The sequence below is a fragment of the Gymnodraco acuticeps genome, unplaced genomic scaffold, assembly GCF_902827175.1.
Source record: "Gymnodraco acuticeps unplaced genomic scaffold, fGymAcu1.1, whole genome shotgun sequence".
Lineage (NCBI taxonomy): Eukaryota > Metazoa > Chordata > Actinopteri > Perciformes > Bathydraconidae > Gymnodraco > Gymnodraco acuticeps.
The window spans coordinates 56,682-78,558 of record NW_022991470.1 but is presented as its reverse complement, the minus strand read 5'-3'; the positions used below and the strand labels follow the sequence as shown (position 1 = coordinate 78,558).

Here is a 21,877-nt window from a genome sequence, read left to right as displayed (position 1 = left end):
GCAAGCCTGGACATGCTACTCGACATTACGGTTTTCCTCAAATACATGTGTACTGTTGGGATTGATGCATTTCTTGTCTGCTTGGCACAGTATGAGCTCTGGTCCTGTTAGGTGGGCCGTAGAGCTCATACAGTGCATAGAGCAAATATTCTCTTGCAACCCACTGCTGCTGGTTGTAGCAGTGTTACTTATGAGAAAAGACATCTGTTACATTTATAAATATACATATTTTTGTTTATGTCAGTCCTTTAAACATTCTTTGTTCTTTGGCAGGTGATGAAACTTAAGGACAGCTTGGTAAGTTGCATTTCAGAATTCAGTCACTGCACTGTTCAAGTGTCATGATGATTGGCTTAATGTTCAACTGCTCTGAAGTGTGATTGAGAGATGCCCAACTGAACAAAATACAGCAGTCTCTCTTGCTGCCACTGCTTATGGAAACCCATAGTAACTTTAGTTCTGCCTCAACAGGTGTCCTCTCTGGCCTTCAACACTGCAGCATGATGTAAGTACTCTGACGTCCCTTAACAAGAGGGTTTAAACCAACAGGTGGCTGCTATAAATGCACAAGATTCCAGGAGGAAAACAAACCATGTTTTCAAAGTAACTGTCGAGAGTGATATGGAGAGTGTGAAACATGTTGTATAATGACAGCACTGTATGGTATCTGCAGCCAGCTGCTTTCTCAGCTGGTTAGTTCATAAGTCAGTGCGAGACAAAACTCACAAACTGGCATCGTTGGTCTCCATGCTGCCTGTGTGTGGAGTCCTGGTATGTTTGCTGAAACATTATTCATTAGAAAGCCATGTCTTTACCCTGTGTCTGTACATAGTACATGCAAACCACTGCAGATGTAACTAATTTCATCAAAAGGGAGAAATGCATGTCAAGTAATGATAAAACATGAATGCTGCAAACATGTTCTCACTCTCTCCTGCCTGCCTTCTTCAGGTGTGCTGCAGCAGAGGCTGTCGTCCCAGGATGCAGCAGGAGAGGCTGTCCTCCCAGGATGCAGCAGGGCATCACAGCAGAGGTGAGTGTATGATTGTCACAGAACTGAGGTCTATCCCGACTGACCTTTACCTATAGGGCCGTGTCGTTGGAAATACCTCACAGAATAAATCTGTGGTTACGCTTTACCCACATGTCCACTCCCATGAGCATTGTGGGATATTACTGCAGGACACATGCTTATTTTGAAAGATTAAAGGAGAAATAAATAATCTGCATCTTTAGAACCGTTAAATAATTAATTGGTAATTGAATAATCTTGACTTTCAGAATCCTGAGATGTGAAGAGGAGTGACTCCATCTTTTTCCTGTGAGTAAACTGAATTCCCCCTCTGGTATTAAAGCATTATCTAATGAGTGATGCTGCTCTCTGTGTTGGTCATATACCAAGGCTTTCAGGACTGGTCTTGGATCAGTACCAGATCGCTGAGCTGGTCCTAGCAGAGCCACTTGTCAGGAGGACGGCCCTGTGCAGTGGGCTGATCTCAGGACAACAGTCGCTATAGAACATCAGGTTTTGCTTTCACCTCTGCACTGCTGGTTGCAGAACGGTGTCAATGAGGCCTGGCACATTCACCATGTCTATTGGTTTAGAGATGCATCACTGTTTCTTCTAACCATCCCCCACCATCAGGTTTCCCGTTTCCTTTTATAAAATCTAGTTGCTTTGGCTTACAATATTGGCTCAGTTTAATTGTTGGCTGAGATGAGATGTTCAAACCTCTTATTATTTTCCCTTTTATTGCAGGATATGATGTTACTGCTCGCCTCGATGGGGGAAGATGTTGTGCTGCCCCTCTTGGAGATGAGGTTAGTATTTGTTTTCATGGATTCTGTCTAATGGTATAAATGAGTATATCTGTCTGTGTAGGCCTGTTACGATAATTAATTTTGTTGGACGATACATTTTCCCGGAAATTATTGTGATAAACGATAATATTGTTGGCACCGTTGTAAGGCCATTTTTAGACCACTGACATAATGATAATAATAATTCAAGTACATCCTTTAAAACAGAACTTTGTATTGAACATTCAACATGGCAAATGAAATGTGAAATAATATTAAAATATATAAATTATACATAATAAATTAAACAAATTGATTAAATTATCAAAATTTATTAAATCACACACAACCAAAACAATAAATTAAATAGTCTGTTATATATATATATATATATATATATATATATATATATATATATATATATATATATATATATATATATATATATATAGTATATATATGAGCACACATTGTCTCGCAAGCAAAAAAACCCTCCTTAAAACAACAGTCAAGTGTACAGTCCACTGTCCATACAAAGACCCAGATGCCTCAACAGGCCATATCCAAATCTGTATTTCAAAGATTTCGAGCAAGGAACACCGACATGTTTGCATTGTCGGGCAAATGCATCTTTGATTGTAAACTGGGGAAGGTGGGGGCTCCATCTCCAGCTGCCATGTTTGCTCCCAGCTGGGAAAATGGAATGAGGTGGTTGTGTTTCGGGTGCAGTTTAAGGTTGGTCGTATTGCTACCTTTTGTTGCTACCTTTTTAAAAATGCGACATACCGGCTCATTCAAGTCCGTAGGTTCGCCTCGTTGATTTGGCTTAAATCCAAAATATTCCCACATCGGAGATGTGGAATTAGGTTTTGCAACCAATTCCATTTAACTTCAAATTCCCCTCGAGTAAGTCACCCGTTTCCTGCTTGTCTCTATATTATTTATTTGGCTGTTGCACGCGGAGTGTCCTGACCTGACTGTGTGTGAGCCCCGCCCCTCACAGGGCGCCGGGCCGGCAGACACAGCGCGCCTGCCTAAAATGCTGGTCACATCCTTATGTAAACAAAAACGCATGTAAACGGCAATTTATCAAGGTCAGAAAAGTTATCGAGTTCATTTTTATTTATCGTATGATAAGTCCAGTCAGAAAGACAAACAGTGAAACCAATTTATATGTCATGTGTGTTCTGTCATCACTTCATATCAGACCAGGGAACTAGTCGGGGGTCTGTTTTTAAAAAAAAAAATGTTTTACTGCAGGAGCCTGACAACCTAAACCTTCAGGCTTCCATGGACATTTGACTTGTCATAGGTTTTTGGCACAAAGTTCATAAACGACTAGTTTGCATTTAATGTTATCTGGACCTGATACTCTTGTTTTATAAGATCTGGGGTAGGGTGATGGTGGCCCTCGCTGCTTAGGTATCCAAAACATCATCAACCACTTCATAGCATGTCAGTTTAATAGACTCCACCTCTTTAAATACAGCAAGCCTGGACATGCTACTCGACATTACGGTTTTCCTCAAATACATGTGTACTGTTGGGATTGATGCATTTCTTGTCTGCTTGGCACAGTATGAGCTCTGGTCCTGTTAGGTGGGCCGTAGAGCTCATACAGTGCATAGAGCAAATATTCTCTTGCAACCCACTGCTGCTGGTTGTAGCAGTGTTACTTATGAGAAAAGACATCTGTTACATTTATAAATATACATATTTTTGTTTATGGCAGTCCTTTAAACATTCTTTGTTCTTTGGCAGGTGATGAAACCTTAAGGACAGCTTGGTAAGTTGCATTTCAGAATTCAGTCACTGTTCAAGTGTCATGATGATTGGCTTAATGTTCAACTGCTCTGAAGTGTGATTGAGAGATGCCCAACTGAACAAAATACTAGGGGTGCACCGAATGGGAAATTCTTGGCCGAAACCAATACCGAAAATAGGAAACAGTTGGCCGAAAACCGAATGCCGAAAGGCCGAAAATGATTAATAGAAATATATATATATATATATATAGTATACATTTTTTACCAATGTTGTTCAGCTACCTGATTATGGAAATAGACATGATTATGGCAAAACTTAAATAATAATCACTATTATGGGTCCATAAAACATTTATTCAGCACTTTTGAATGCATACAGTACATTTATATATGTCATGTATTATTGCTAAAAAACATTATATCGCAGTCTTAGTGTCGCCAACTCGTTTCTAATATGCAAAGACAACAAATGCGTCTCAGATGTATTTTCGATCAGACGAGATCTCTCTCCCCCGTCTGTGTGCGAGGGGGCGGGGCAGTTTACACACGCAGCTGCTACATGCAGCGGAGCACACTGCGGAGATGGTGGAGAGAACGCGCTCCGAGGTGTGGTTAAACGTTACCCGTCTCGATGTGGAGAATACTTGTTACCATAAGTGCAATAAGAGTTTAGCATGTAAGCACGAGCAATTTGTCTAAACATTTAGCAAAAGTGCACCGCATGCAGACGGAGGAATGTACCGGGTTCGACCGTCTTTCTAGCAGCTCTGTAGCCCCATCCACGAGTAACGTTTCCACGTCAGGTGTTATGTATGCTAGCAGCAACACACGGAGTTAACTACATTATACAAACATGGGTTAATGATTAGAGGAAACTGAGTTATTTAGTTTGTTAAAATGTCAGCTATTCTGTTTACAGTCTGTCATCAGATTATTTAATACGATTTGTTAAAGGCTCAGGGCAATCTCGATGACAAAGGTCAATGTTCCCCCCCCCCCCCCGTGAGCCAGCCGCGAGCATGGTCGCCGCGTCTTTATTACGTCATCACAACAACACGTTAGGTTACCAACGTAAGCCTGTTCTGACATTCGGTGATATTTTTTCGGTGCTAAAACCCTTTCGGCCGAAAGGGCCTTTTTAACCATTTTCGGCCGATAATTTTCGGTGGCCGAATATTCGGTGCATCCCTACAAAATACAGCAGTCTCTCTGCTGCTGCCACTGCTTATGGAAACCCATAGTAACTTTAGTTCTGCCTCAACAGGTGTCCTCTCTGGCCTTCAACACTGCAGCATGATGTAAGTACTCTGACGTCCCTTAACAAGAGGGTTTAAACCAACAGGTGGCTGCTATAAATGCACAAGATTCCAGGAGGAAAACAAACCATGTTTTCAAAGTAACTGTCGAGAGTGATATGGAGAGTGTGAAACATGTTGTATAATGACAGCACTGTACGGTATCTGCAGCCAGCTGCTTTCTCAGCTGGTTAGTTCATAAGTCAGTGCGAGACAAAACTCACAAACTGGCATCGTTGGTCTCCATGCTGCCTGTGTGTGGAGTCCTGGTATGTTTGCTGAAACATTATTCATTAGAAAGCCATGTCTTTACCCTGTGTCTGTACATAGTACATGCAAACCACTGCAGATGTAACTAATTTCATCAAAAGGGAGAAATGCATGTCAAGTAATGATAAAACATGAATGCTGCAAACATGTTCTCACTCTCTCCTGCCTGCCTTCTTCAGGTGTGCTGCAGCAGAGGCTGTCGTCCCAGGATGCAGCAGCAGAGGCTGTCGTCCCAGGATGCAGCAGCAGAGGCTGTCGTCCCAGGATGCAGCAGCAGAGGCTGTCGTCCCAGGATGCAGCAGCAGAGGCTGTCGTCCCAGGATGCAGCAGCAGAGGCTGTCGTCCCAGGATGCAGCAGCAGAGGCTGTCCTCCCAGGATGCAGCAGGGCGTCACAGCAGAGGTGAGTGTACGACTGTCACAGAACTGAGGTCTATCCCGACTGACCTTTACCTATAGGGCCGTGTCGTTGGAAATACCTCTCAGAATAAATCTGTGGTTACGCTTTACCCACATGTCCACTCCCATGAGCATTGTGGGATATTACTGCAGGACACATGCTTATTTTGAAAGATTAAAGGAGAAATAAATAATCTGCATCTTTAGAACTGTTAAATAATGAATTGGTAATTGAATAATCTTGACTTTCAGAATCCTGAGATGTGAAGAGGAGTGACTCCATCTTTTTCCTGTGAGTAAACTGAATTCCCCCTCTGGTATTAAAGCATTATCTAATGAGTGATGCTGCTCTCTGTGTTGGTCATATACCAAGGCTTTCAGGACTCTCCATTCTTGTTTTGCTGTGGAATTGACCAGAAAATAAAAAGCATCCCAGAGGTCTCCTTCAGCAGCCTGCTTGAGGAGGCCTGTGGGAACATGATCTTCCTAACTGTACACATGCTGCTCTCATCAGTCACATGAAGGTGAAGTGACCTAACTACTGTACATTGTACCTGCTGAACCTTTGCTTCCTGTATTTTCAGATTGCTGCTCCACAACTGATCTGGTGACATCATTGCACATTGTGGCAAATACCTTTGTACAGCTGTTGTGGTTGTGTACACTGCAACAGAATGTCTACTTACTGAAATAAACAACCATTACTCTCACTTGTCTGTCAGTGTCCTCGTATCCATGAACTATAATCAAGAATTGAAAAGTGATAACTTTCTTAATGTAATGTTTCGTTACTTGGCTAATGCATTTATCCAAAGCATACTACCTGAAATGATTAGTGCTCAACTTGAATACTCTATTCTGGTTGGACATATTTTCTTCTTTTCTGAACAATGTGACACTGCAGGCTTTATAGAAAGTAATGGGATAATGAAAAAACTATCTAGTGCTGTTTAGCATTTATTTAAGTTGCAATTCAGCATCTGATTAGAACAGTTATTTCTTCTTTTCAAAGCTCCATAGTCTCATTTTTGTTCAGCAAAGTCAGTGGTTGTTGGAACACTGGATGTAATAAATCAGAGCTGTGGTCCGCTCATAGAAAGCCCTTCTGTTAGAAATGTTTACTATAAAACTTTACATCATGCACACATGCTCCACTGGTGATTGTGTTGGTAAAGAATGATTGTTTGATCAAATTACTATTGAGTTTAATTTTGTTTTTGTATTCTTGAGAGGATTAAAGCTCAGGTGCCAGAGTTCTATATGTTTAGTTTTCACTTGAGAGCAGTAGAGGAGCAGGTCAGTGTCTCTGTCCTCTGGTGTTAAATGCTGTAATGAGCAGGGAATCAAAAAGGGTCTGACTGTTAAAGTTAGGTTTTTACTTGTTCTGTATAAATACATTAGAGCTCTGAAATAAAGTTAGAAATGTTCAAAGGTAATTTCATCAACATTCATTTAGCCTAAGTTGGGAAGTCACTCCCTGCTGGTATTGTTGTGGCTCAAACTAAATGTTTTCACATTATGTAATAATACAACATGCATTTAATATTCATCATGCAAGTACAGATGTAATATTCAAAGACTTAGCTAAAAAGTCAACATTAAAAACAGGGACATTTTTCATTCCACAGATGCTGTATTTCACTTGCTTGTTTGTGATTCAAACTATTACATGTCTCCATGTATTTTTCAGTCTCTGTGTATCAGATACATGTGGGAACAGCACAGGTGTAACAACAGTTCCAGACAACCGTACACTAAAAATCTAACATGTAAGTCGTGATGAATGCTAACCTCAACTTTTATCAAATAACTCACTATTAAAAATGAAATCTGTTAATAGACAACAGATAACAAAAAAACTTGAAACACCGTCTCACTGAGCTCTGGGGAAAATATAGGACAAATCAGAAATGGTTTGAAATGAAAAGTAAATATCTTCTTTTTAACTTTAAGTTCACATGAACAGGGACAAAACTCCTTTTCTGAGCAAATGTAATTTATTAAATGAGGAAAGTCGACGGGATGTGCGAAGGTCATTTTATCAACTTTCATTTAGCCTAAGTTGAGAAGTCACTCTAATTAAGTGTCTGAAATAAAATGTTTTAAAATTATGTTATCAATTAATTATTCCTTTTCATGTTCATTGTGCAAGTACAAAGGTAATATTCAAATGATTAGCGATACAGTGAACAGTAACAACACGGATACTTTTTATTATAAACAATTATCACCTGCTTGTTCCTGTTGATATTTTAAAGTGTTTGTTGCCATGTCTTTTGTTCATGTCAGGCTCAGTGTGTTAGATAAGTATGGGAACAGCACAGGTGTAATAGCTGTTGAAGTCCCAGCAGTACCTACTGTATCTAGCATTTAGAATATTTTTAATGAACACACATCAAGATTTATGACACACTCACTAATGAAAATGAAATAACACTGTTGTGATTGAGAGACAGACATATCAACACACTTTAAATATTGTCTCACTGAGGCCCTGAGGAGAGTAATGTACAATGCAGGATCAATTATTTAAAAAAAAGTGTTCATCATTTCTCACATGCAAAGTAATGTACTTTTAGAGAAATCTCTAACAACAGAAAGGAGGATTTCAAAGTGCGGACCCACTTTGAACATTTATTTAGGGTAATGTGCTGGTTAGTCTTTTTCTTTGCATGAAAAAGCTTATTTCAACACACTTCGACAGACTGTGATCATTTAGCATCAACATTTTCCTGCAGAAAAGCATGTTTTTCTGGGAGTTTTATTTAATACCTTTATTTGGTTTGGTTGAAAATAAATGATGGATTTCGTGTGACATCGCCAGATGAGCCGTTCATTTAACTGATGTCCAGATACTGTGTGGTTGTGTAAAACAGACAGAGTATGCCAAGTTCAGTTGACCAATAATATTATGCCAACAGTGAAAACACCCTCTCCGATGCATATAAAAAAGCAGCCTGTCATCTGTCTCCTTCAGAGTCTCTCTCCCATCGAACTCTTCAAATAAACTCAACCGACAACCAACCCTTCCTCCTGCTCCTGTGACGGAGAGACATCATCATGCTGTTGTTCCTGTTCCTGTTGGGTCTGTCTTGCTCTGGGTGCTGTGTCTCCTTCAGATGACCCACAAGGGAAGCTTCACCGTGGCAGCTGTCGCCCTTTCTGGTACTCCTTCAACAACCGCTGCTACAAGTACATCGCCGCAGACATGGAATGGGCTGATGCAGAGCTCCACTGTGTGTCAGAGGGAGCCAACCTGGTATCTATCCACAGTCAAGGGGAAGATAATTTCGTCAAATCACTGATCAAGAACTATGACCCTATAGGGATGGACCTGGATCGGACTCAGTCACACCCAGAAGGAGGGAAGATGGATGTGGTCTGATGGGTCAGCAGTCAACTTTGTCTCTTGGAGTTCAGGAGAGCCAGACAACTCTCTAGGAGATGAAGTCTGAGTCCACACCAACTGGGGTCCTGATAACAAATGGAATGATTTCACATGTTCTTATACTCAACCCTCAGTTTGTGCATCTCGCATAACTTGTGTTTAGCAACTGAGATGTTACATATGTCTGATTGAACCAGGTCAATGTAAAACTGTTACTCTGTCTGTTAAAATGCTTTTGACCAAATTCAAGACATGAATGTACACTTGTGTGTAAAGAAGTCATTTGATTGCCCTTCATTTCCATGAATGTTATATATTTACACAGGTAATTCGATTTAATATGACCTCAAACTTAAATGAATGAAAACATATAAAGTGTATGTGTTTTTATGTGTATAAATATGTGCATTTTTCTTTGTAACAATATTTTGTATTGGCTTTCAAAAAAATTAACACCATATACTGAAAAAATACATAATTAAAAATAAATGACAATTATAGTTAATTTAATTAAAATGAATAATTTAGTTGAAAATAATAACAAGAAACTAATAAAAACAGGAAGAACAAACACTTTATAAACCAATAAATAAAATTAAATAATGAAAACAATCCTTATAATATATGTATTCTTTTTTAAATATACATGGGGTAAGACTCATATCAAACTGTCACCACTCACCTTTCATCACAACAATTATATACATGTTAAGTATAATAATCTTTCCTACATCAACATCATATAACCAGGCCAAGTATTATGGTATAGATGCTTTTCACATACTGATCATAAATATATTAATGTCAAACATCACATTACATTTATACCTTTATTATATAATAATTATATAAATAATCACACATTTAGTATCAATGTTTCCCTCTCCACGCTACTGCCACTATGCAACTTCATTTATTAAATTACTATCAATCATATTCGTTCACTTGCCATGTTCAGAAGTTCATTGACTGCAAGTGCATTCCTGAGAAGAAAGCATGTTTGTGGTTTGAAGCTTTAAAAAGTACCTTGTTATGTTTGAGAAAAATACAATTCAGGTTCCATTTTCAAAAGTGCATTGATAAGAATAAATCATGTTTGTGGTTTGAATCTGTAAAAGTATTTGTTGTTCATGTTTTGGCCACTTGAGGGCAGTAGAGGGAAAAGTCAGTGTCTTTGTCCTCTGGTGTTAAACACTGTGATGGAAAGGGAAGTAGAAAGTGTGTGACTGTTGCCTAGTTTAGAAAGTCAACTGCACCAATGATACATTTACACTTAAAGCGCCCTGCCCCTCTTACAACCTCGCTGCTGCGCGCCTGCCCCACAACCACCCCAGGTTCTGCCTCAGCATCCTCCTGTGGGCTCCATGGGATTGTTATTTAATAATCACTCAATGTTCTATGTACATTTGTGGAGTGATGAGTCCCGAGCCTAGATGCAAAACTCAAACTAAATGCTGCTTCTAATAAACATTACAAACGTAAATTGTCTCACTGAACCCTGACAACTCTGGCAGGAGCACTCATTCAAGGGTACTATGACTATGCTTGCACGTCATGGTACCATAGCACCTCCAAGGCGCTAAAAATAAAACTTCAAACATCGCAAAATAAACTGGTCAGACTACTGCTTGACCTTTCATCTAGAACCCACCTCACCTCTGCACACTTTGACAACCTAATCAGTGCTGGAATTGGGCCGGTACTCACCGGTACGCAGTACCGGCACTTCTGGTTCTGACCCATGGAGTACCGGCACTTCTTGCTCAGTACCGGCATGCTGGCGGTACTCCGGTACTCATGCACCGTGCCAGTACTCAACACTCTCCCGCCGTTCTTATTATACATCCATATATATATATATACAGCCGCCCGGTACTCAGTAGATGCGTCATGAGGTGCCGAACGGACATTCTCATCGCTCTAACCGCTGGAGTTTCACAGCGGCTGTCAGCTGTTTACTCCTGTCATTCAAACAGAACGTGCTGGAGAGGGGGCGGGGCTTATCTTCTCCATGTAAATACTGTGGTGGAAACGACTATGTCAAAATTAACCTATTGACCGTGATTTAATAGTAATACACGTTTCAAAATAATAATAATAATAATGCCGAAGTAACAACATACTGAAAACTGTTAGTAAAACCATGTTTTAATGCTTTACAATTTACATACCTAGATGCACGTGTGTTGTGTTTATGCAGTGCAACTCCCACCCAGTGGGTGGCTATGTAGAGTGATAGAACAGAGCAGGCACGCCCCCGAGAGAAGGAAAGCAAGTCACGTCACAAATTAGCATTTCTAAAATGTTAGTGTGGATTAATAAAAGTGCAAAAAGACAGCGGTTGTCGCCGGAAGAAACTTCAATACAGAGAATGCTGTGCCTGTGTTGGAAATTGTGTCTGATGGGGAGCTTTCTTTGGTTGATCCTCCTGCTCCAAGTTCTAGTGCATTAGCATTAGCACTAGCTCCGCCGCCTCCTCCAGAGCCTCTAACGTTAGCTGCTGCTGGCGCAACTGCCACCACCAACACCGGGCAAAGCGATGCACCTGACTGCTGGACAACGGACCAGGTGCAATATTTTTGCAAGACCAATGCATGGCTCCTTCTTAAAGATAAGAAGCTAGGATGTCGGATATGCAGAGATGTCAAATCTTTGGGAATACACACTGGACAAGGACTGAAACTGTCAACTGAATGGGGTGAGTGTGCAGTGTCTCATTTCGGTGTTGACAAGGGCAAACAACAAGCTAGCCTGAGAAAAAAAATCAAAGAACATAAATAATCACAAGCCCATGTAAAAGCTGCTGACATCCTTACATCTGCTTCACGTGAAACTATTCAACATCAAGTGCAGTCTATGCATAAATCTGAATTAGACACCACTATCAGAGTTTTTCGAACGGCATATAAAATTGGCAAACATAGCCGGCCATTCACAGACATGCCAATTGATTTGAATGTACAGAAACTGAATGGGCTGAACGTGGGCAGGGTTTTGCACTCCAATAAAACCTGTGGCGAAATCATCGACCACATAGCTCATGAGCTGAAGAAAAAAATGGCAAAAGACATTACAGAAAACCAAAGAAAACTCTGTGTTTTGGTCGATGAATCTACCACTATTAGTGGTAAAACGGTGCTTGTTGTGTGTCTACGCTCAGCATTAGCTGATGCTGAGCCCGAAACGTTTTTTTGGGAGCTGATCGAGTTGGATGGAACAACGGCTGATGACATCACAAAGGCGTTAATGGAGTGTCTTGGAAGAGATTTTAACGAGGACTTTTTAGGTCAGTGTTTCGTTTCTTTTGCATGTGATGGGGCTTCAGTCATGCTAGGGAAGAGAACAGGCGTTGCTACCCAGTTGTGTAGTAAATTCCCAAGCCTGTTTTGTGTGGCACTGCTCCAATCATCGTCTAGAGCTGGCAGTTGGGGATGTGGTCAAGGAGGTCTCAGGGCTCAATCATTTCCAGATCTTTTTTGACAAACTCTATTCCTTGTTCCATGCCTCCCCCAAAAATCAGAGGCAGTTAGCGCAGTGTGCGCAAGCAGTCGGACAGCGTCTCCTGGTGATAGGGCGTGTTTTGTCCATCCGCTGGGTGGCTTCAAGTGAAAGGAGCGTCAGAGCAGTCTGGGAAAACTACCGAGTGCTTCATGATCACTTCACAAATGCTGCAAACGACACGAGCAGGGATTCCAGAGACAGAGCAAAGTACAAGGGCCTGGATGATGTGCTCACATCTGCAACGTTTGTCAGCAATCTGGGACTGATGTACGATGCGCTCACAGAGCTCAGCGACCTCTCTCGGCAACTCCAAAAAAGAGAGATGACACTGCCTACAGCAGATAGGCTCTTAACTCGAGAAATACGAGTTTTTGAATCCATGGTCACCATGCCTGGCCCACACATGACTACAGTTCATACAGCTCTAGCTGAGAAGTCCTTCAAGGGTGTTGCCCTGCGTGAGAATGGCAGGCTTGTACAGATTCATGCAGGTCAGTTTTTCCGCAGTATGGTAGAGAATCTGAGACACAGAATGACTTCCACAACCTCCTCTCATGTCAGCACAAGAGAAATCCCATTACATGGCCGGGAGGCCCGGGACAATCAGCTAATCCAGGACATGAAAGTTATCCATCCTGGAAGTTGGCCTGAAGAGGAGTTAGACGTACAGTATGGGGACGTAGAGGTGCTACGTTTGTGCGAAGTGCTGAAAGTGGACAGAAGAGAGACTGTTCAGGGCTTTCGCGAATACAAGGAAACCAGGGCATCCCGTACACCTGCTGCCATGGAGCTTCTACTGAAAGCAGTCCGAACCATCGCTGTCTCCACTAGTGAGTGTGAGCGGGCATTCAGCTGCATGAACGATATCCTTACTGCAAAAAGGAATGCTCTCTCTGTCAGCCGACTGTCCAGCCTGGTTTTCATTAAATGTAATGGACCATCACTAGGACAGTTCAATCCGGAACAGTATGTGAGGTCCTGGCTGGCAAAGGGAAGGAGAAGTGCTGATGAAAGAGCCTGTCCAGCTCCAGCCCCTGATACTGATGTCCCCAAGGCCTTCTGGAGCCTTTTCTAACAATGTGAAGTATATTGCAAAGCAGCTCACCCAGTGAGAAGACTTTTGGCATAATGTGCCGATTTGTACAGATCCTGGAGATAGAAGGACTTCAGACCAACCAGGGAGTTATCTGATCAGCTTGGTGTTCAATGTAACTCTTTACCATGGCTCAGACTTTGTTACTTGCAGTTACAGTTTCTCATTTTAGATTGTGCAAATTTTGCATTTGTTTTTACATGTTCTTTGTTCATGCTCTTTATCATTTTTCTGATTTGGAAAGTTAGATTGCATCATAGTTTACTTTATACATATTTGTATTCTTCAGTGGTGAAGTATATTGCAAAGCAGCTCAGCCATGTGAGAAGACGTTTGGCACTTTTTCGTTTTCTGAGTTGGAAAGTTAGATTGCATTCAAAATGTACAGAAATACTTAATTTTGTTAAAGCTTTTTATAAAAAATGCTTCTGACCAGAGCTTTGTTTCCTTGTCATTAATGTTGAACACCACCAGAGGGGCTCTCACCTGAAAGGTCTCTGCTTCATGTGTCTTCAGCAGAAGATCTAGACTTTGATTGCTATATTTTCAGTTAATATTGACCTTACTGAGCTTTAGCAATATCCGCTGCCTATCATAAAAAATGTTAAGTACAGTGAACCTTTCTAAAATATACAGTAGTAAAGAGACAAACCCACCAGCATTATAGTAGCCAAATTCTTGTTTGTGGGCTGTATATATAAAATTGACTTGAAAAAGTTGCTGATTTTAGAGTACTGGCACCTTTTTCATTCCAATTCAAGCACTGCCTAGGATGGCTTAGAGTAGACGACAGAGTACAGCTACTTGCAATGGGCCTGGTCTACAAGATCCACTACACCTCTATGGTACCCATGTACATGTCAAAATTCTTCCCAAAGGTCAAGGAATACCATGATCATAACACCAGAGGGAGCTCCACAAATCATGTGAAACCCAGATTTGGCACAAAAAAAGGGGGAATACACGTTTCGCAATTATGCCACATCAAGGTGGAACGCTCTTCCCACAACTGTAAAGGAAAGTAAAACTATATTTACCTTCAAAACCTCTCTTAAAGAGCACCTTCGGGGGAGAGCATTGCAAAACTGGCCCCGGTAATGGTACAAATCTCAACCTGTCGTTCAATGGACAGCTTCCCCCCCCCCCCCCATCTATGTATATACTCGCATTTTAGACTCTGTTACTAACTGTATATCTGTAGACTTGGTATGTCTTAAATGTCCGGTTAGGATGTATTAGAACGAAATCTAAAATGAAAATTGTAAATAAGCAATATGTATGTAAAAAAACCCACCTGTATGTAAATTGTAAATAAGCCATCTGTATGTCAAATATGTCTTATATGTCTTAAATGATATGATGAATTGGAAATGGGGGACCCTGATGTAAACAAGACGAAAGTCTTTCTCTGGTCTGCATCCCCTTAACAATTGTATGTTTTGAGCTGTACTGTACTGTACCCAATATACAAGCTGTTAATAAACTTTTCAATCAATCAGCCTTGTTTATACATTTGGAGAATGGATTTCCCCTTTAAAGCTATACTGAGTAACTTTATATGAACAATGCGAAGAGGCAGGCATTATAGAAAGTAATGGGATAATGAAAATGCTATCTATTAGTGGCGAACCGTGTCTATCACAACTGGACCTTCTACACACACACACACACACACACACACACACACACACACACACACACACACACACACACACACACACACACACACACACACACACACACACACACACACACACACACACACACACACACACACACACACACACACACACACACACACACACACACACACACACACACACACACACTAAACTAACTTTAAAATAGGCATTTTCCATCGAGAATAAAACGAAGTTCGGCCATGTTTTTTTTTTTCTGCAGGGAGAAATTTGAAGATCACGTGATGTCAAACAGAGCACATGGTGTAGTCCAAACGATAGCTGGGGATTCTGGGTAGTGTAGTGTCTTCTGCCATCCTTTACTCCGAAAAAACATTTGTTTCTCCGAATCGAAGGGGAAAAATACAAAAGCATTGCACACAATTTAAACCAATCAATGTTGTGTAATTAACAAGGATAATCTGGTGTTTTTTAGTCGATGAGTAGTGCAGATATCACTGTAAAATCAATCGACAGTAAGGGGAATACTTACTTCCGGGTGTACAATTCTCCGTTATCCAATGAGAATGGACGCTCACATTGCCTTTAAGGGCAGTCGACACAAACGAACGCCGTGCTTCCATGAGCGTCCATAGAAGCATATGGACATCCCGGAAAGCTGAAAATGGACGCTAAGGGCCCCCCCTTGCGTTGAAAATGGACGCTAAGGTCCCCCCCTTGCGTTGGAAAAAGCCGACAGGGGACTTGACATAACGTCAACATAGGCCGACCTGGGAGTGAGGATGTGTTGGCCTGAGAGCACGAGTACAGTCATTGAGCCACGGCTCTGAGAGAACTAAGCGTCTAAGCGACAAGAGACGGACAGTCCAAACGGTATAACACATGGTTTTGACTGGCACTAACGGTCGGGGAGTGAAGATCAGTTGAGCGTTTCTGTGACTCCGCCCAGCGGCTGCTCTTCTGAGAGGAACCGCTCTGACAGCTCTGTCTATTGGGAAACGCAGTAAAAGTTATTCTGGAGGTAAACAACATTACACAATTTCACCAAGTCTGAGAATAAAAGCTTTCTCGAAGGTTCGTTTTGCTTTCTTACAAAGTTACGTTAAAGTGGACCTATCATGCTATACAGTGCTTGAATTGGAATGAAAAAGGTGCCAGTACTCTAAAATCAGCAACTTTTTCAAGTCAATTTTATATATACAGCCCACAAACAAGAATTTGGCTACTATAATGCTGGTGGGTTTGTCTCTTTACTACTGTATATTTTAGAAAGGTTCACTGTACTTAACATTTTTTATGATAGGCAGCGGATATGGCTAAAGCTCAGTAAGGTCAATATTAACTGAAAATATAGCAATCAAAGTCTAGATCTTCTGCTGAAGACACATGAAGCAGAGACCTTTCAGGTGAGAGCCCCTCTGGTGGTGTTCAACATTAATGACAAGGAAACAAAGCTCTGGTCAGAAGCATTTTTTATAAAAAGCTTTAACAAAATTAAGTATTTCTGTACATTTTGAATGCAATCTAACTTTCCAACTCAGAAAACGAAAAAGTGCCAAAAGTCTTCTCACATGGCTGAGCTGCTTTGCAATATACTTCACCACTGAAGAATACAAATATGTATAAAGTAAACTATGATGCACTCTAACTTTCCAACTCAGAAAAATGATAAAGAGCATGAACAAAGAACATGTAAAAACAAATGCAAAATTTGCACAATCTAAAATGAGAAACTGTAACTGCAAGTAACAAAGTCTGAGCCATGGTAAAGAGTTACATTGAACACCAAGCTGATCAGATAACTCCCTGGTTGGTCTGAAGTCCTTCTATCTCCAGGATCTGTACAAATCGGCACATTATGCCAAAAGTCTTCTCACTGGGTGAGCTGCTTTGCAATATACTTCACATTGTTAGAAAAGCCTCCAGAAGGCCTTGGGGACATCAGTATCAGGGGCTGGAGCTGGACAGGCTCTTTCATCAGCACTTCTCCTTCCCTTTGCCAGCCAGGACCTCACATACTGTTCCGGATTGAACTGTCCTAGTGATGGTCCATTACATTTAATGAAAACCAGGCTGGACAGTCGGCTGACAGAGAGAGCATTCCTTTTTGCAGTAAGGATATCGTTCATGCAGCTGAATGCCCGCTCACACTCACTAGTGGAGACAGCGATGGTTCGGACTGCTTTCAGTAGAGGCTCCATGGCAGCAGGTGTACGGGATGCCCTGGTTTCCTTGTATTCGCGAAAGCCCTGAACAGTCTCTCTTCTGTCCACTTTCAGCACTTCGCACAAACGTAGCACCTCTACGTCCCCATACTGTACGTCTAACTCCTCTTCAGGCCAACTTCCAGGATGGATAACTTTCATGTCCTGGATTAGCTGATTGTCCCGGGCCTCCCGGCCATGTAATGGGATTTCTCTTGTGCTGACATGAGAGGAGGTTGTGGAAGTCATTCTGTGTCTCAGATTCTCTACCATACTGCGGAAAAACTGACCTGCATGAATCTGTACAAGCCTGCCATTCTCACGCAGGGCAACACCCTTGAAGGACTTCTCAGCTAGAGCTGTATGAACTGTAGTCATGTGTGGGCCAGGCATGGTGACCATGGATTCAAAAACTCGTATTTCTCGAGTTAAGAGCCTATCTGCTGTAGGCAGTGTCATCTCTCTTTTTTGGAGTTGCCGAGAGAGGTCGCTGAGCTCTGTGAGCGCATCGTACATCAGTCCCAGATTGCTGACAAACGTTGCAGATGTGAGCACATCATCCAGGCCCTTGTACTTTGCTCTGTCTCTGGAATCCCTGCTCGTGTCGTTTGCAGCATTTGTGAAGTGATCATGAAGCACTCGGTAGTTTTCCCAGACTGCTCTGACGCTCCTTTCACTTGAAGCCACCCAGCGGATGGACAAAACACGCCCTATCACCAGGAGACGCTGTCCGACTGCTTGCGCACACTGCGCTAACTGCCTCTGATTTTTGGGGGAGGCATGGAACAAGGAATAGAGTTTGTCAAAAAAGATCTGGAAATGATTGAGCCCTGAGACCTCCTTGACCACATCCCCAACTGCCAGCTCTAGACGATGATTGGAGCAGTGCCACACAAACAGGCTTGGGAATTTACTACACAACTGGGTAGCAACGCCTGTTCTCTTCCCTAGCATGACTGAAGCCCCATCACATGCAAAAGAAACGAAACACTGACCTAAAAGTCCTCGTTAAAATCTCTTCCAAGACACTCCATTAACGCCTTTGTGATGTCATCAGCCGTTGTTCCATCCAACTCGATCAGCTCCCAAAAAAACGTTTCGGGCTCAGCATCAGCTAATGCTGAGCGTAGACACACAACAAGCACCGTTTTACCACTAATAGTGGTAGATTCATCGACCAAAACACAGAGTTTTCTTTGGTTTTCTGTAATGTCTTTTGCCATTTTTTTCTTCAGCTCATGAGCTATGTGGTCGATGATTTCGCCACAGGTTTTATTGGAGTGCAAAACCCTGCCCACGTTCAGCCCATTCAGTTTCTGTACATTCAAATCAATTGGCATGTCTGTGAATGGCCCGCTATGTTTGCCAATTGTATATGCCGTTCGAAAAACTCTGATAGTGGTGTCTAATTCAGATTTATGCATAGACTGCACTTGATGTTGAATAGTTTCACGTGAAGCAGATGTAAGGATGTCAGCAGCTTTTACATGGGCTTGTGATTCTTTATGTTCTTTGATTTTTTTTCTCAGGCTAGCTTGTTGTTTGCCCTTGTCAACACCGAAATGAGACACTGCACACTCACCCCATTCAGTTGACAGTTTCAGTCCTTGTCCAGTGTGTATTCCCAAAGATTTGACATCTCTGCATATCCGACATCCTAGCTTCTTATCTTTAAGAAGGAGCCATGCATTGGTCTTGCAAAAATATTGCACCTGGTCCGTTGTCCAGCAGTCAGGTGCATCGCTTTGCCCGGTGTTGGTGGTGGCAGTTGCGCCAGCAGCAGCTAACGTTAGAGGCTCTGGAGGAGGCGGCGGAGCTAGTGCTAATGCTAATGCACTAGAACTTGGAGCAGGAGGATCAACCAAAGAAAGCTCCCCATCAGACACAATTTCCAACACAGGCACAGCATTCTCTGTATTTGAAGTTTCTTCCGGCGACAACCGCTGTCTTTTTGCACTTTTATTAATCCACGCTAACATTTTAGAAATGCTAATTTGTGACGTGACTTGCTTTCCTTCTCTCGGGGGCGTGCCTGCTCTGTTCTATCACTCTACATAGACACCCACTGGGTGGGAGTTGCACTGCATAAACACAACACACGTGCATCTAGGTATGTAAATTGTAAAGCATTAAAACATGGTTTTACTAACAGTTTTCAGTATGTTGTTACTTCGGCATTATTATTATTATTATTTTGAAACGTGTATTACTATTAAATCACGGTCAAATAGGTTAATTTTGACATAGTCGTTTCCACCACAGTATTTACATGGAGAAGATAAGCCCCGCCCCCTCTCCAGCACGTTCTGTTTGAATGACAGGAGTAAACAGCTGACAGCCGCTGTGAAACTCCAGCGGTTAGAGCGATGAGAATGTCCGTTCGGCACCTCATGACGCATCTACTGAGTACCGGGCGGCTGTATATATATATATGGATGTATAATAAGAACGGCGGGAGAGTGTTGAGTACTGGCACGGTGCATGAGTACCGGAGTACCGCCAGCATGCCGGTACTGAGCAAGAAGTGCCGGTACTCCATGGGTCAGAACCAGAAGTACCGGTACTGCGTACCGGTGAGTACCGGCCCAATTCCAGCACTGGAACAACAGTTCCAGACAACCGTACACTACACATCTAACACGTGAGTCGTGATGAATGCTAACCTCAACTTTTATCAAATAACTCACTATTAAAAATGAAATCTGTTAATAGACAACAGATAACAAAAAAACTTGAAACACCGTCTCACTGAGCTCTGGGGAAAATATAGGACAAATCAGAAATGGTTTGAAATGAAAAGTAAATATCTTCTTTTTAACTTTAAGTTCACATGAACAGGGACAAAACTCCTTTTCTGAGCAAATGTAATTTATTAAATGAGGAAAGTCGACGGGATGTGCGAAGGTCATTTTATCAACTTTCATTTAGCCTAAGTTGAGAAGTCACTCTAATGTAGTGTCCGAAATAAAACGTTTTAAAATTATGTTATCAATTAATTATTCCTTTTCATGTTCATTGTGCAAGTACAAAGGTAATATTCAAATGATTAGCGATACAGTGAACAGTAACAACATGGATACTTTTTATTATACACAATTATCACCTGCTTGTTCCTGTTGATATTTTAAAGTGTTTGTTGCCATGTCTTTTGTTCATGTCAGGCTCAGTGTGTTAGATAAGTATGGGAACAGCACAGGTGTAACAGCTGTTGAAGTCCCAGCAGTACCTACTGTATCTAGCATTTAGAATATTTTTAATGAACACACATCAAGATTTATGACACACTCACTAATGAAAATGAAATAACACTGTTGTGATTGAGAGACAGACATATCAACACACTTTAAATATTGTCTCACTGAGGCCCTGAGGAGAGTAATGTACAATGCAGGATCAATTATTTAAAAAAAAGTGTTCATCATTTCTCACATGCAAAGTAATGTACTTTTAGAGAAATCTCTAACAACAGAAAGGAGGATTTCAAAGTGCGGACCCACTTTGAACATTTCTTTAGGGTAATGTGCTGGTTAGTCTTTTTCTTTGCATGAAAAAGCTTATTTCAACACACTTCGACAGACTGTGATCATTTAGCATCAACATTTTCCTGCAGAAAAGCATGTTTTTCTGGGAGTTTTATTTAATACCTTTATTTGGTTTGGTTGAAAATAAATGATGGATTTCGTGTGACATCGCCAGATGAGCCGTTCATTTAACTGATGTACAGATACTGTGTGGTTGTGTAAAACAGACAGAGTATGCCAAGTTCAGTTGACCAATAATATTATGCCAACAGTGAAAACACCCTCTCCGATGCATATAAAAAAGCAGCCTGTCATCTGTCTCCTTCAGAGTCTCTCTCCCATCGAACTCTTCAAATAAACTCAACCGACAACCAACCCTTCCTCCTGCTCCTGTGACGGAGAGACATCATCATGCTGTTGTTCCTGTTCCTGTTGGGTCTGTCTTGCTCTGGGTGCTGTGTCTCCTTCAGATGACCCACAAGGGAAGCTTCAGCGTGGCAGCTGTCGCCCTTTCTGGTACTCCTTCAACAACCGCTGCTACAAGTACAACGCCGCAGACATGGACTGGGCTGATGCAGAGCTCCACTGTGTGTCAGAGGGAGCCAACCTGGTGTCTATCCACAGTCAAGGGGAAGAGAATTTCGTCAAATCACTGATCAAGAACTATGACCCTATAGGGATGGACCTGGATCGGACTCAGTCACACCCAGAAGGAGGGAAGATGGATGTGGTCTGATGGGTCAGCAGTCAACTTTGTCTCTTGGAGTTCAGGAGAGCCAGACAACTCTCTAGGAGATGAAGTCTGAGTCCACACCAACTGGGGTCCTGATAACAAATGGAATGATTTCCCATGTTCTTATACTCAACCCTCAGTTTGTGCATCTCGCATAACTTGTGTTTAGCAACTGAGATGTTACATATGTCTGATTGAACCAGGTCAATGTAAAACTGTTACTCTGTCTGTTAACATGCTTTTGACCAAATTAAAGACATGAATGTACA

General features: G+C 41.7%; 4 non-coding genes and 2 pseudogenes across 4 annotated transcripts; all 6 read left to right on the top strand.

Annotated features, from left to right (window-relative positions):
- Nucleotides 1-652: 652 nt before the first annotated feature.
- LOC117533031 lies at nucleotides 653-791 on the top strand. Its single transcript, XR_004566990.1, has one exon. It is a non-coding gene; the product is annotated as a small nucleolar RNA SNORA8 (small nucleolar RNA).
- Nucleotides 792-1,055: 264 nt separating this feature from the next.
- Nucleotides 1,056-1,189, top strand: LOC117533032. Its single transcript, XR_004566991.1, has one exon. It is a non-coding gene; the product is annotated as a small nucleolar RNA SNORA18 (small nucleolar RNA).
- Nucleotides 1,190-5,011: 3,822 nt separating this feature from the next.
- Nucleotides 5,012-5,150, top strand: LOC117533040. Its single transcript, XR_004566998.1, has one exon. It is a non-coding gene; the product is annotated as a small nucleolar RNA SNORA8 (small nucleolar RNA).
- A 404-nt stretch (nucleotides 5,151-5,554) lies between these two features.
- On the top strand, nucleotides 5,555-5,688 carry LOC117533037. Its single transcript, XR_004566995.1, has one exon. It is a non-coding gene; the product is annotated as a small nucleolar RNA SNORA18 (small nucleolar RNA).
- Nucleotides 5,689-8,588: 2,900 nt separating this feature from the next.
- Nucleotides 8,589-9,303, top strand: LOC117533026 (annotated as a pseudogene).
- Nucleotides 9,304-21,286: 11,983 nt separating this feature from the next.
- On the top strand, nucleotides 21,287-21,877 carry LOC117533020 (annotated as a pseudogene).